Below are 9,850 nucleotides of genomic sequence, written 5' to 3'. Positions count from 1 at the left end.
GGGGGTGTGTCTCAAGGCTCATAAAAGTTTTGTTTTTAAATCCCTTTGTGTTCATTTCTTCCACCCTCCCCAACAAATTTCCTTGTATCAAGAAGGAAAGATGGCCAATGTCTCCATGTGGAAATTGAATAGCAACCAGTTTTATGTTTTGCATTTACAAAGAGGCATCATTAAAGGTCAGGGCTGATCTGCTGGCGACCGTCCATCTTCTTAGGCGATGGGCTTGCTGTGTTCCTCTGGGTGAAGCAAAGGCAAAACAAGCTCTCTGTGACACATCTGTGGCAGAGGCTGGGACAGCGGCATGGAGAGGGTCTCCAGCTTCATCTACCTGCCAAGGCACCATCCCTTGAGCACACTGGCCAAAGCACCAGACAGAGCAACGGCAGGTGACTGGTTGCAAGGCTGGCTGGAAGGAGCGTAATTTGTCCACCTACCAGCCGATAGGGCCCCTTCCATGTTCTGCTGTGGTGGCTGTTTTTGGTCCAGGTAAAATCCCTTAGTGTTCATCTCTCATGAGATCAAGCCCACAAAGCCAGTGGAGGCAGCATTTGTATTTATGGTGTCCTGTGCTCACTGTATCACATGCTATGCTGAAGTGGTACATTTTGAAATGCAGGCACCCCTCATGACAATCCCCACAGCCACACCCCCAAGGAGAGTCCAGAAATGCAGGCAGTTGTGGCAATCCATATCGACAAACCAGTTCTAGCAGGTTTCACCTCTGCCAGGAGTGCCTTTTGTAAAGGGAGGTGGTCTTGATTGCCCATTCAAGACCAAGCTGCCCCAAAATATTCCACATTACAACAGGGATAACTCACAACAATATACTGCTGCTGGGAAAATCCTCCCCTGCACCCAGCTACTATGAAGCTTGCAGCTAAGCTCAGAGGGAACAGGGATGCCTGAGGGGAGCGGGGAAGCAGATGACATCAGCATCCCTGCTCACCCAAAGTCCTGCCACTTGGACCCTGTTGTGAGCCCTGGCTCCATTACGCCACTTGTCTTGGGGGTAGGGGGACAATCCAGGAAGAAAGCGGATGCCTCTTTTGCTGCTGCTGGTCCATGCCTGTCCTGGCTGATTTTACAGCCACCCTCCCCTGAAGATCATGCTGCTATGTCAGGGTGGGCCTTTTTTCCCGTCAATGGCTACATTCCCTCATGGGTAACCTGTCAGGGGCCATGTGTTGGCAGGGAGCAGGGCTGAAGCCAGTGGGGTGCGGGGCCAGAGCCCAAAATGAGCAGGTCACCCCTTTTCTTGCTCTGTCTCCTGCCCCCCCTTCCTTCTCTCCCTCTTCCTCCCCCCCCCCCCACCAGGAAAGCAGCAGGCCTCTCTTGCCAGAGATATCTACTGGCCACATGCAGAGAGGCTTTGAAATTAGGCTGAGGGTCGCATGGGCATGCTGTCACCCCTGCACCATGTGGGCGCTGTTGGTAGGAACACAGTTCTGCTCAACGTCAAGGCTAATGGGGGACCTAGCAGGACTTCCAGCAGGCTCCAGCATTCTGCATGTCAACTTACCAGTCCCAACTACCTACCATCATGGAGGTGGAACAAATATGCAAACTTTCCTTAATCACTTGTATTCACAATTTTTAAAAAATAAAAATAGAAAACTGGGTTAGTTTCATGTGAAATATGGGTTATTATTGCCCAGAGCACACGCAGCCTTGAGTCTAAGCATCCTATCAGTCTGCATAGCACTTCCTGCCTGGGAGCTGCTCCCTACGACGATGCAATGGTGGTGTTGCTGCCAGGAGGCCTCTGCCCATCGCTGGCTCTGGGTCCTCAAGGCCCGGTCCTGCTGTCGCAAGGCCTCCACTTGCTGCTGGAACACCAGCTCCATCTGCTGTGCCAATCCACATTCTGGCTCAAGTACACCTTGGCTCAGTCCCACTGCTCACACCAGTGTCATGTGCCCAGGCTCAACTTCTGAGCGGTGAGGAGGTCCAGGGGTTCCAGCACTTATTCAGTGTTCCATTTCCTTAGAAGGATGTCACTGGAAACTTATGGCAGTTCTGTGATATGTGGTTTATGTGCACATATACCAGCTGAGCATAAGATGAGGGTCACATCTTTAACACTCCAACAGATTCCTGCTCCCCCTCAGATGTACTGGGGAACACGTAGTGCCATAGGATTTCCTGCCGAGAACAAAGTCAGCTCTCTGCCTCCTTTTGAGATCTATTTCCAGCAGACTGATGGTTGCTACGGATTTAGCTTGCTTCCATTGTTCTCATGGACCTCGGAATTAACACATCCCTTAGAGAGGGGGAAGAGAAAGGAAGCCCCCTTCCAGAAGAGTCTACCTATGGCTATTTCCGAGGGCAGCCAGCACTCCGCTAATCTCTGCAACAGTAGGGACTCTTGCAGGCTTAACCTGCCCAACTGGTTGACTCATTCCAGTAGTCTCCCTTCACAACCGCAGACTCACACAGTTGCGGGACGTCATGCCCAGTATATGGAGGCTCATCCCATAGTTGTTGCCAGTCATAGTCATCTACTGTGTAAAGTGCCAGTTTGTTTCCCACCAAGTTTTTTGTGGAGTGGATAAATCAAATGTGAAATGCAGGAACTGTTTGTATGTTACAGAAATAAATCCCCGGGTCTTTCCAGAGTTCCCTACCATAAATTGGTCTCCTGACTTTTCTGAACGGATTTGCCCCACAGTTTGCCCCAGGAGTGAGCCTGACCCAGCCAACATAGGACAGGGGGAACCTCGAGAGATCATTCAGACTAACTCCTCCCCGCCGAAGTCATTATAATGCACACGCGCACACATTTACACTCCATCCACTTGCATGGCACTTGCAATGGCTCAGAGCACAAGAGGTCCCTGCCCAAAGGATCGGTCTGCAATAACGTCCCTCACCTCTACAGGTCATAAGGAATCAGAAGAGCCATGAAGCCGGGTGAGACGTGTGGAAACCACCTAGGCCCAGCCAAGTACTCCCAGGAGGCTCTCAGCTGAGCCTGTGGGCAACAGTGCTACTCGGGCACGGGAAAGCAGAGGCCTCCCCATGAGAATGCAGAGGTTTCGTGGCGCTGTCAAGGCCAATCACAGCGACGCCATTTGTGTCCCTGCTCTTTGCCGTGATAGGCTACGTAAATCTTTATGTAGCCTATCACGGCAAAAGGCAGGGATGCAAATGGCGTCCGCTATGCCGGGTGCCATTTGCATCCAAAGACCAGCAGTGGACGGACCCGGCCAGCAGTTCCGCAGACTCACCGCAGAGCAGAGCCAGCCAGGGAGGATTCCTGGGGGAGGAACGGATCGCCTCATCCCCCCCCCCATGGACTCAGAAAGGTGAGTTCCGTACACCCCTAATCCCTGCTGAATTGCAAAGTATTTGGGGATGGCTTGATCTTAACTCAGCGATTGAGACCCATTCGCTTTACAAACAGCAAGTCCTGGTGGAGGTGAAAACAGATAGGCTTGTTAATGTGGATCGCCACAGCTGCCTGCCTTTGGGGACTCCCCTTGGGGGAATGGCTGTGGGGACTGTCATGCTGAGCGCCCGCGCTTCGAAATGTACCAGCACACCAGCGGACATGAGTGAAAGCTGCAATTCCTAGTGTGGAAGCATCATGGTCCAAAGAAATGGGTTCTGTTTGTGGCACAAGGACTTATCCATCTCTTCACCACTGTGGGAGGAAGCAAGGCTCAGGGGCAAAGGCAGGTGGGGCACAGCCAGTTCCGGAGGAAGGACGTTGGGACTGGCACCTCCCCATCTGCTCACTTGCAGCCCATCTTTACCACCACTTGTGGGCAACTTGCTAGGGAACTGGGAAGCCCTCTGTGGACAGGACCTTGTCTATTTCAGAAGTATCCCTTTCTGTAGCCCCAAGATCTCCTGGGAGCGCTTCACTGGGAAGGCCTTTGTGATTAATAAGATCTCAAAAGGCAGCCAACAGCATCACAGCTGTAAAACCAGCCCAGGGTCGTAGAGCTCGCTCTTGAGGGAACCTTGTCAGAGCCCATCTTTATAAATCAGCTTTCCCCAACATGGTGCCCTCCAGATATGTTGGACTACAACTCCCAGCATTCCCCAGGCAGCATGCTACATATTTGTTAGAGATCTTTTGCAAGCACTGTAAAACATTTCTGTTTGGGAAATCTGTGAGGAATTGGGCTTAAGTCATTCGCTGGTGATTTATTTCTGCCTATTATATATAAACAATGTGTTTGATTTTTGTGTGATTTCATTTGGGCGTATTTACAATTGTTTAAATGTTTTGTTAATTGTTATAATCCACTCTGAACTTCTATTTTTTAAAAGCGGAGTATACTACAAGTCAGTGAATTCAACCCATCAGCAGCTGCTTGCCAAGTTTCGTCCTCTGCCACCCTGTCCAGCTCCATTCTGTTTGCAGCTCTCATTTTTCCCTTTGACAGAGTTATTTTTCCTCACCTTCAGTGTTCAAAGGAAGCACAAAACCCCCAGGACAAGGCACTTGTGCCATGGAGGCCTGGCAGGAATTTCAAGCAGCTCTTTTCCCAAAGCCCCCATCCACCCGCAACTGCTCAGAGCAGCAAGAAAACATCCTTGAGGGTGGGAAGAAAAATAAAAATCTCAGACCCAACCGGTGTCATTCCACCTACCTGGTTGGAAGGGCAGAGTTTTGATCAGGGAAAGGAGGGCACCGTCTCTACCATTTTCCCCTGGGGTGGCGGCATGAATACCCGAGTCAACAACTGGCAGAGAAGTCTCCCACTGGCCTTTTGGCTTCAAGGCTAGTCTGTATGGGAGGTTTCTCCAAAAAAAAAAAAAAGCCTCAAATGAGAGGGGGCCTGAAAGATAAATCAGGCAGAAGCTTCAACTCTTTCCATTTATTCGGGTGTCTGGTACACCCCATGCTAGAAGCTCAGGGTAGCAACCAGATGCTTCACATGCATGCAAACCCTCCAGTTGAAATGTCACCAGTAAACCTTGAAAATCCTTCTGCATCCCAGTCAGCCCCCAGTCCATATGAAAAGTCTGGTGCTGCTTCTTTTGAGTAGCTCAGACCTTGCCAAACTACCAAGGGAAGCCCTGAAGTTGTGGGGCAGTGCACTGAAAGGCTTTTGAGCAGGGCAGGCTCCCCATTAAAAGAAATCTTGGGATGGACTGTATGGGTTTTTTGTGCCATCTGTCCTGAAGATATGCTGGCTGATGAGCTGTAGTGGGGATTCCCTAGCTGCCTACGCTGCCTTCCTCTGGCCCTGCCCCCTTTCCCCAAACTACTGGTTGTTGGGTAGTTTCTTGGCTTTTTTGCAGTTTTTTCCCCATTCAAAAAGGTTGAGATGCCTCTGCTAAGAGGGCCAGAAACGTCCTCCCAGCTTGAGGTTCTGTACCCCCGAGATAAGGTGTAGCTCAGCACAAAATCACAACATTCCACCACCAGTATATAAACCCCACCCAGGGAGACCCTAACTCTGATGACTGGGCGTGCAGCTGGATCTCTCTGACCTCATACCATGTACATTTAGAGCTCACAAAGGGGACCTTTTGTGATGTGGAAACTATCAGGAAAGGGCACTTTGTACAGAACAGCCTGGCCTCACAACACATATGGAAACTTGAACACATTGCTAGCGCTGCCCTGCTCAGATCCTTGGGAGTTACTCGGTCTTCGGATTCCAGACACCAACACCAAGCTCCACCCCATTCCAACAACTGGGGATACCAGAGCAGAGCACCTCACTAAGGTCTGAAGCCCTAAATGGCTTGGGGCCAGTTTACCTAGGGTGGCCATGTGTCCTCTATTTGACAGCACCCTCGATCTGAAGGGTTGTCCACTTGAAGTCTGGTTGAAAGATAACCCAGAAGAGGGAGAGCAGCAGGGATCTGCCTTAAAGGTGCCCATCAAGAGTTAGCACCTGGACGGCCAAATGAGCAGGTGCACCGATCACCTGGTAACAGTCTTACCCTCTATGCTGAAATGCATGGCACATTTGGTTATAGTAATTGTGTCTAAATTTGCATCTATCCATGTAAATTTAGCATATACAAATGTTATGCAAATCTCTGTCCTCTTCATCTTCTTTTTTTGGTGATGTGTAAGTGGCCACCTGAAGGTTACCCAAAACAAGCGTTGCCTCCCAAATCTACCTACCCGGACCTTAAGGTCGTCATCTCAAGCCTTGCCCCAGGTGCTCCCGGCAAATGAGGGGGGAGGGTGGCTACAAAGTCAGAGGGTCTTTTCAGTGGACTGCCCTGCCCAGAGACGCTCATCTGGCACCTCTGTTATGGTTTTTTTGGTGTCAAGTGAAGACCTTTTCAATCTCTTAGGTCAGAGGTGCAGAGCCTCCAGCCTGGATCCAGCCTGCCAGGCACCCCAATACCGTGCGCGGCGCCTCCCGGGGCTTCTCCAGGGGTGGGGCTCAGCTCTGAGGAATTGCTCAGACAGCCTCCCCACTGTAATGTCTGATCTGAGGTCAGAGAGAACGACAGCGGTTCTCTTCTGTGTCACACACCAGCAAGGAAACCTCCTCTGGTCTCTCCAGTCTCAGATCAGAGATGACTGCCGGGATTCAGTGCGGTGGGGCTCACTTGTGCCGGGAAGAGCGGCCACCCTCCCTGTTGCAGGCCGAGTAGCTTCACAGGGTGCCAGGAACTGTGCAAAACTAGGGACTCAGCTGAGTCCCTTTCTCTCCAGAGAGAGAAACAGGGTGGGTGACATCTGGGGACAGCGCTATGTTCCACTGACATCTTCCGGCCCATGGTGCACCTGGTGGGAGGCAATCTGGCCCCCAGTCATAAAACAGTCCTACACTCCTGGCCTGGATATTTTACGTTTTTTGTGCTTGTCGTTCGTAGCACTTGTTGCTAGTTTTGCTTGGATGTTATGTGCTGTAGTGTTTTACTCTTTGCTGTTCCTTTGACCTCAGTTGTATTATGCGCTTTTTTCTTTTTAATGTATTGTACACTGCCCAGAGAACTTTGGTTACTGGGCATTTCAAAAGTGCAGTCAAGCAAGCAAGCCATTAATCAATAAGCAAACAAGCTATGAAGTATAACTGCTTTGCTGCAAAGTATAACTGCTGAGATTGTCTTCCATGTCTCCCCACCTCAATTGCTATATGCAATGCTTGTCTGAACTGTAGTGCTCTGACTCTCCCCCCACCCTGTGCCCCCAAGAGCAAGGAGCAATCTCTCCCATACACAAGGGAGGCACACCTATCCACAGGTCAGTAAGCTGTATGATGCCAAAGGCCAGGCACTCTGCTCCAGCCATTGCCACCGCTGACCAAAACTCACAAGTGCTTTTGCTTTACAGGAGCAGAACCACTTATCCCTCGGAGAAATGTGCAATGGATTCAAATGAGTTTGGATTTCTGTAAATCCAACCTGCTGATTCCACAGCCGACTGGCTTCTCCCAAGTCATGCAGGCTTGCGAACTGGTTTTTCCCTTTTGGGGAGGACTTAAGCTAATTCATACTTATGCTAATGCACAAATCCACATTAGTTAATGCGCATTAGTGCTAATTCGCATTAACTAAGAGGATTCGTGCATTTTGTGCAGAGCGAAAGATTCCTGTCGCTATGCAAAACACAGACAGAACAGATTTAACAAAATACGCACATCTGCATGGGAATGCATGCCGCCCTCCACCCTTGCCATTCAAAGGCTTTGCCTTTAGCGATGAGGAGGTGGGAAGGAGTTGGCACCCCAATGCCAAAGCCCTTGAAATGCACACTAACAACACTTTTTACAGGCACCCTTAACTCCTGGGAAAGGCCCAATAGGGGCAGTATATTACCCAAAGAAAGAAGGGGTGTCCCTAGAAAAAAGGGACAGGTTGAGCATATGGAAACATTGTGAACAGTTTGCATTATGAAAATATAAATTCAAAATTTGGATATTTTGAATTTTGAGAAAAAAGCTCTTCAAATAACTCTGAGTTAACTATTCATCTGCCTTTTCATCACATAATTAAGCCACCAGTTGAATACAGCTACACTCCTAGACACTCCTGCCTGAGAAATAGTCCAGTTGAACTCTGTGGGACATCTTTCATGCTAAATGGGACAAGATTGTGCTGTCATAAGAACATAAGGCCTGCTAGATCAGACCAAAGGCCTGCTAGTTTACTTAATTCTGCGTAACAGCAGAAATCTAAGCCAAGGTGCCTTTTTTTAACACTGAAGAAAGCATGAGAGAATTTGCAGCTTAATAAGCCAAAACGACCATTCTTGCAGAGAAGGAAAGGGCCTCTTCACAGTAACACACCAGATCCAAAATAGACTCCAAAAATATAAATAAAAAGCATGACCTTCAAATTCAGCACCATTGATTAAAATTGTCTTTCACTGATTAAAACGGCACCTTCTGAGCAAATTACAGTTTGGGATGTGTGTGCGTGCGTGTTTCACAAGCAAGTGAATTTGCTGGAAGAAATATTTCCCCAGACTCATAGAATCATAGAATAGTGGGGCTGGAAGGGGCCTACAAGGCCATCGAGTCTAACCCCTGCTCAATGCAGGAATCCAAGTCAAAGCATCCCTGACAGATGGCTGTCCAGCCTCGTCTTGAACGCCTCCAGTGTGGCAGAGCCCACCACCTCCCTAGGGAATTGGTTCCACTGTCGTATTGCTCTAACAGTCAGGACGTTTTTCCTGATGTTCAGCCGGAATCTGGCTTCATGTCACTTTAGCCTGTTATTCCGTGTCCTGCACTCTGGGATGATCAAGAAGAGATCCTGGCCTTCCTCTCTGTGACAACCTTTCAAGTACTTGAAGAGTGCTGTCCTATCTCCCCTCAGTCTTCTCTTCTCAAGGCTAAACATGCCCAGTTCTTTCAGTCTCTCTTCATAGGGCTTTGTTTCCAGTCCCCTGATCATCTTCGTTGCCCTCCTCAGAACCCTCTCCAGTTTGTCTGCATCCTTCTTAAAGTGTGGTGCCCAGAACTGGACACAGTACTCCAGATGAGGCCTAACCAGTGCTGAGTAGAGGGGAACTAGTACTTCCCGGGATTTGGAAGCGATGCTTCTATGAATGCAGCCCAAAATAGCATTGACCTTTTTTGCAGCCACATCACATTGTTGGCTCATATTCAGCTTGTGATCGACAGCAATTCCAAGATCTTTCTCGCTTGTCGTGTTGTTGAGCCACGTATCCCCCATCTTGTAATTGTGCATTTGTAATTGTGCATCCTTTCTTTTTCCTAGGTGCAGAACTTGGCCTTCAGCAAAGGAGATTGTTACCTTGTCACGGTGCTGGAGCTTGAGCACCTCAATGACGTCATGAGCTAAACCGTGAAGGGACACCCAAGACGGGAAGGTCATGGCAGAGAGGTCAGACTAAATACAATCCCTGGGGAAGGAAACAGCAACCCACCCCAGTATTCTTGCCATGAAAACTAAATAGATCAGTACATTTGGCCACATAATGAGAAGACAGGATACCCTGGAGAAGATGCTGATGCTAGGGAAAGTGGAAGGCAAAAGGAAGGGGGCCCGACCAAGGGCAAGATGGATGGATGATATTCTGGAGGTGACGGACTCGACCTTGGGGGAACTGGGGGTGGCGACGGCCGACCGGAAGCTCTGGCGTGGGCTGGTCCATGAAGTCACGAAGAGTCGGAAGCGACTGAACAACAGAACTTGGCATTTATCCCTATTCAATGTCATTCTGTTGTTTTCTGCCCAGCGCTCCAGTCTATCCAGATCACTTTGAATTTTGTTTCTGTCTTCCAAAGTATTAGCTATCCCGCCCAATTTTGTGTCATCTGCAAATTTGATCAGCATTCCCTGCACCTCCTCCTCCAAGTCATTCATAAAAATGTTGAAGAGCACTGGGCCCAGGACTGAGCCCTGCGCACTTGTTACCTCTCCCCAGTTTGAGAAGGTCCCATTGAGAAGCACTCTT

Source organism: Heloderma suspectum, chromosome 2 (assembly GCF_057233095.1).
Source record: "Heloderma suspectum isolate Gila_16-S chromosome 2, 16-S_ref, whole genome shotgun sequence".
Lineage (NCBI taxonomy): Eukaryota > Metazoa > Chordata > Lepidosauria > Squamata > Helodermatidae > Heloderma > Heloderma suspectum.
This window is presented reverse-complemented; position numbering follows the sequence as displayed.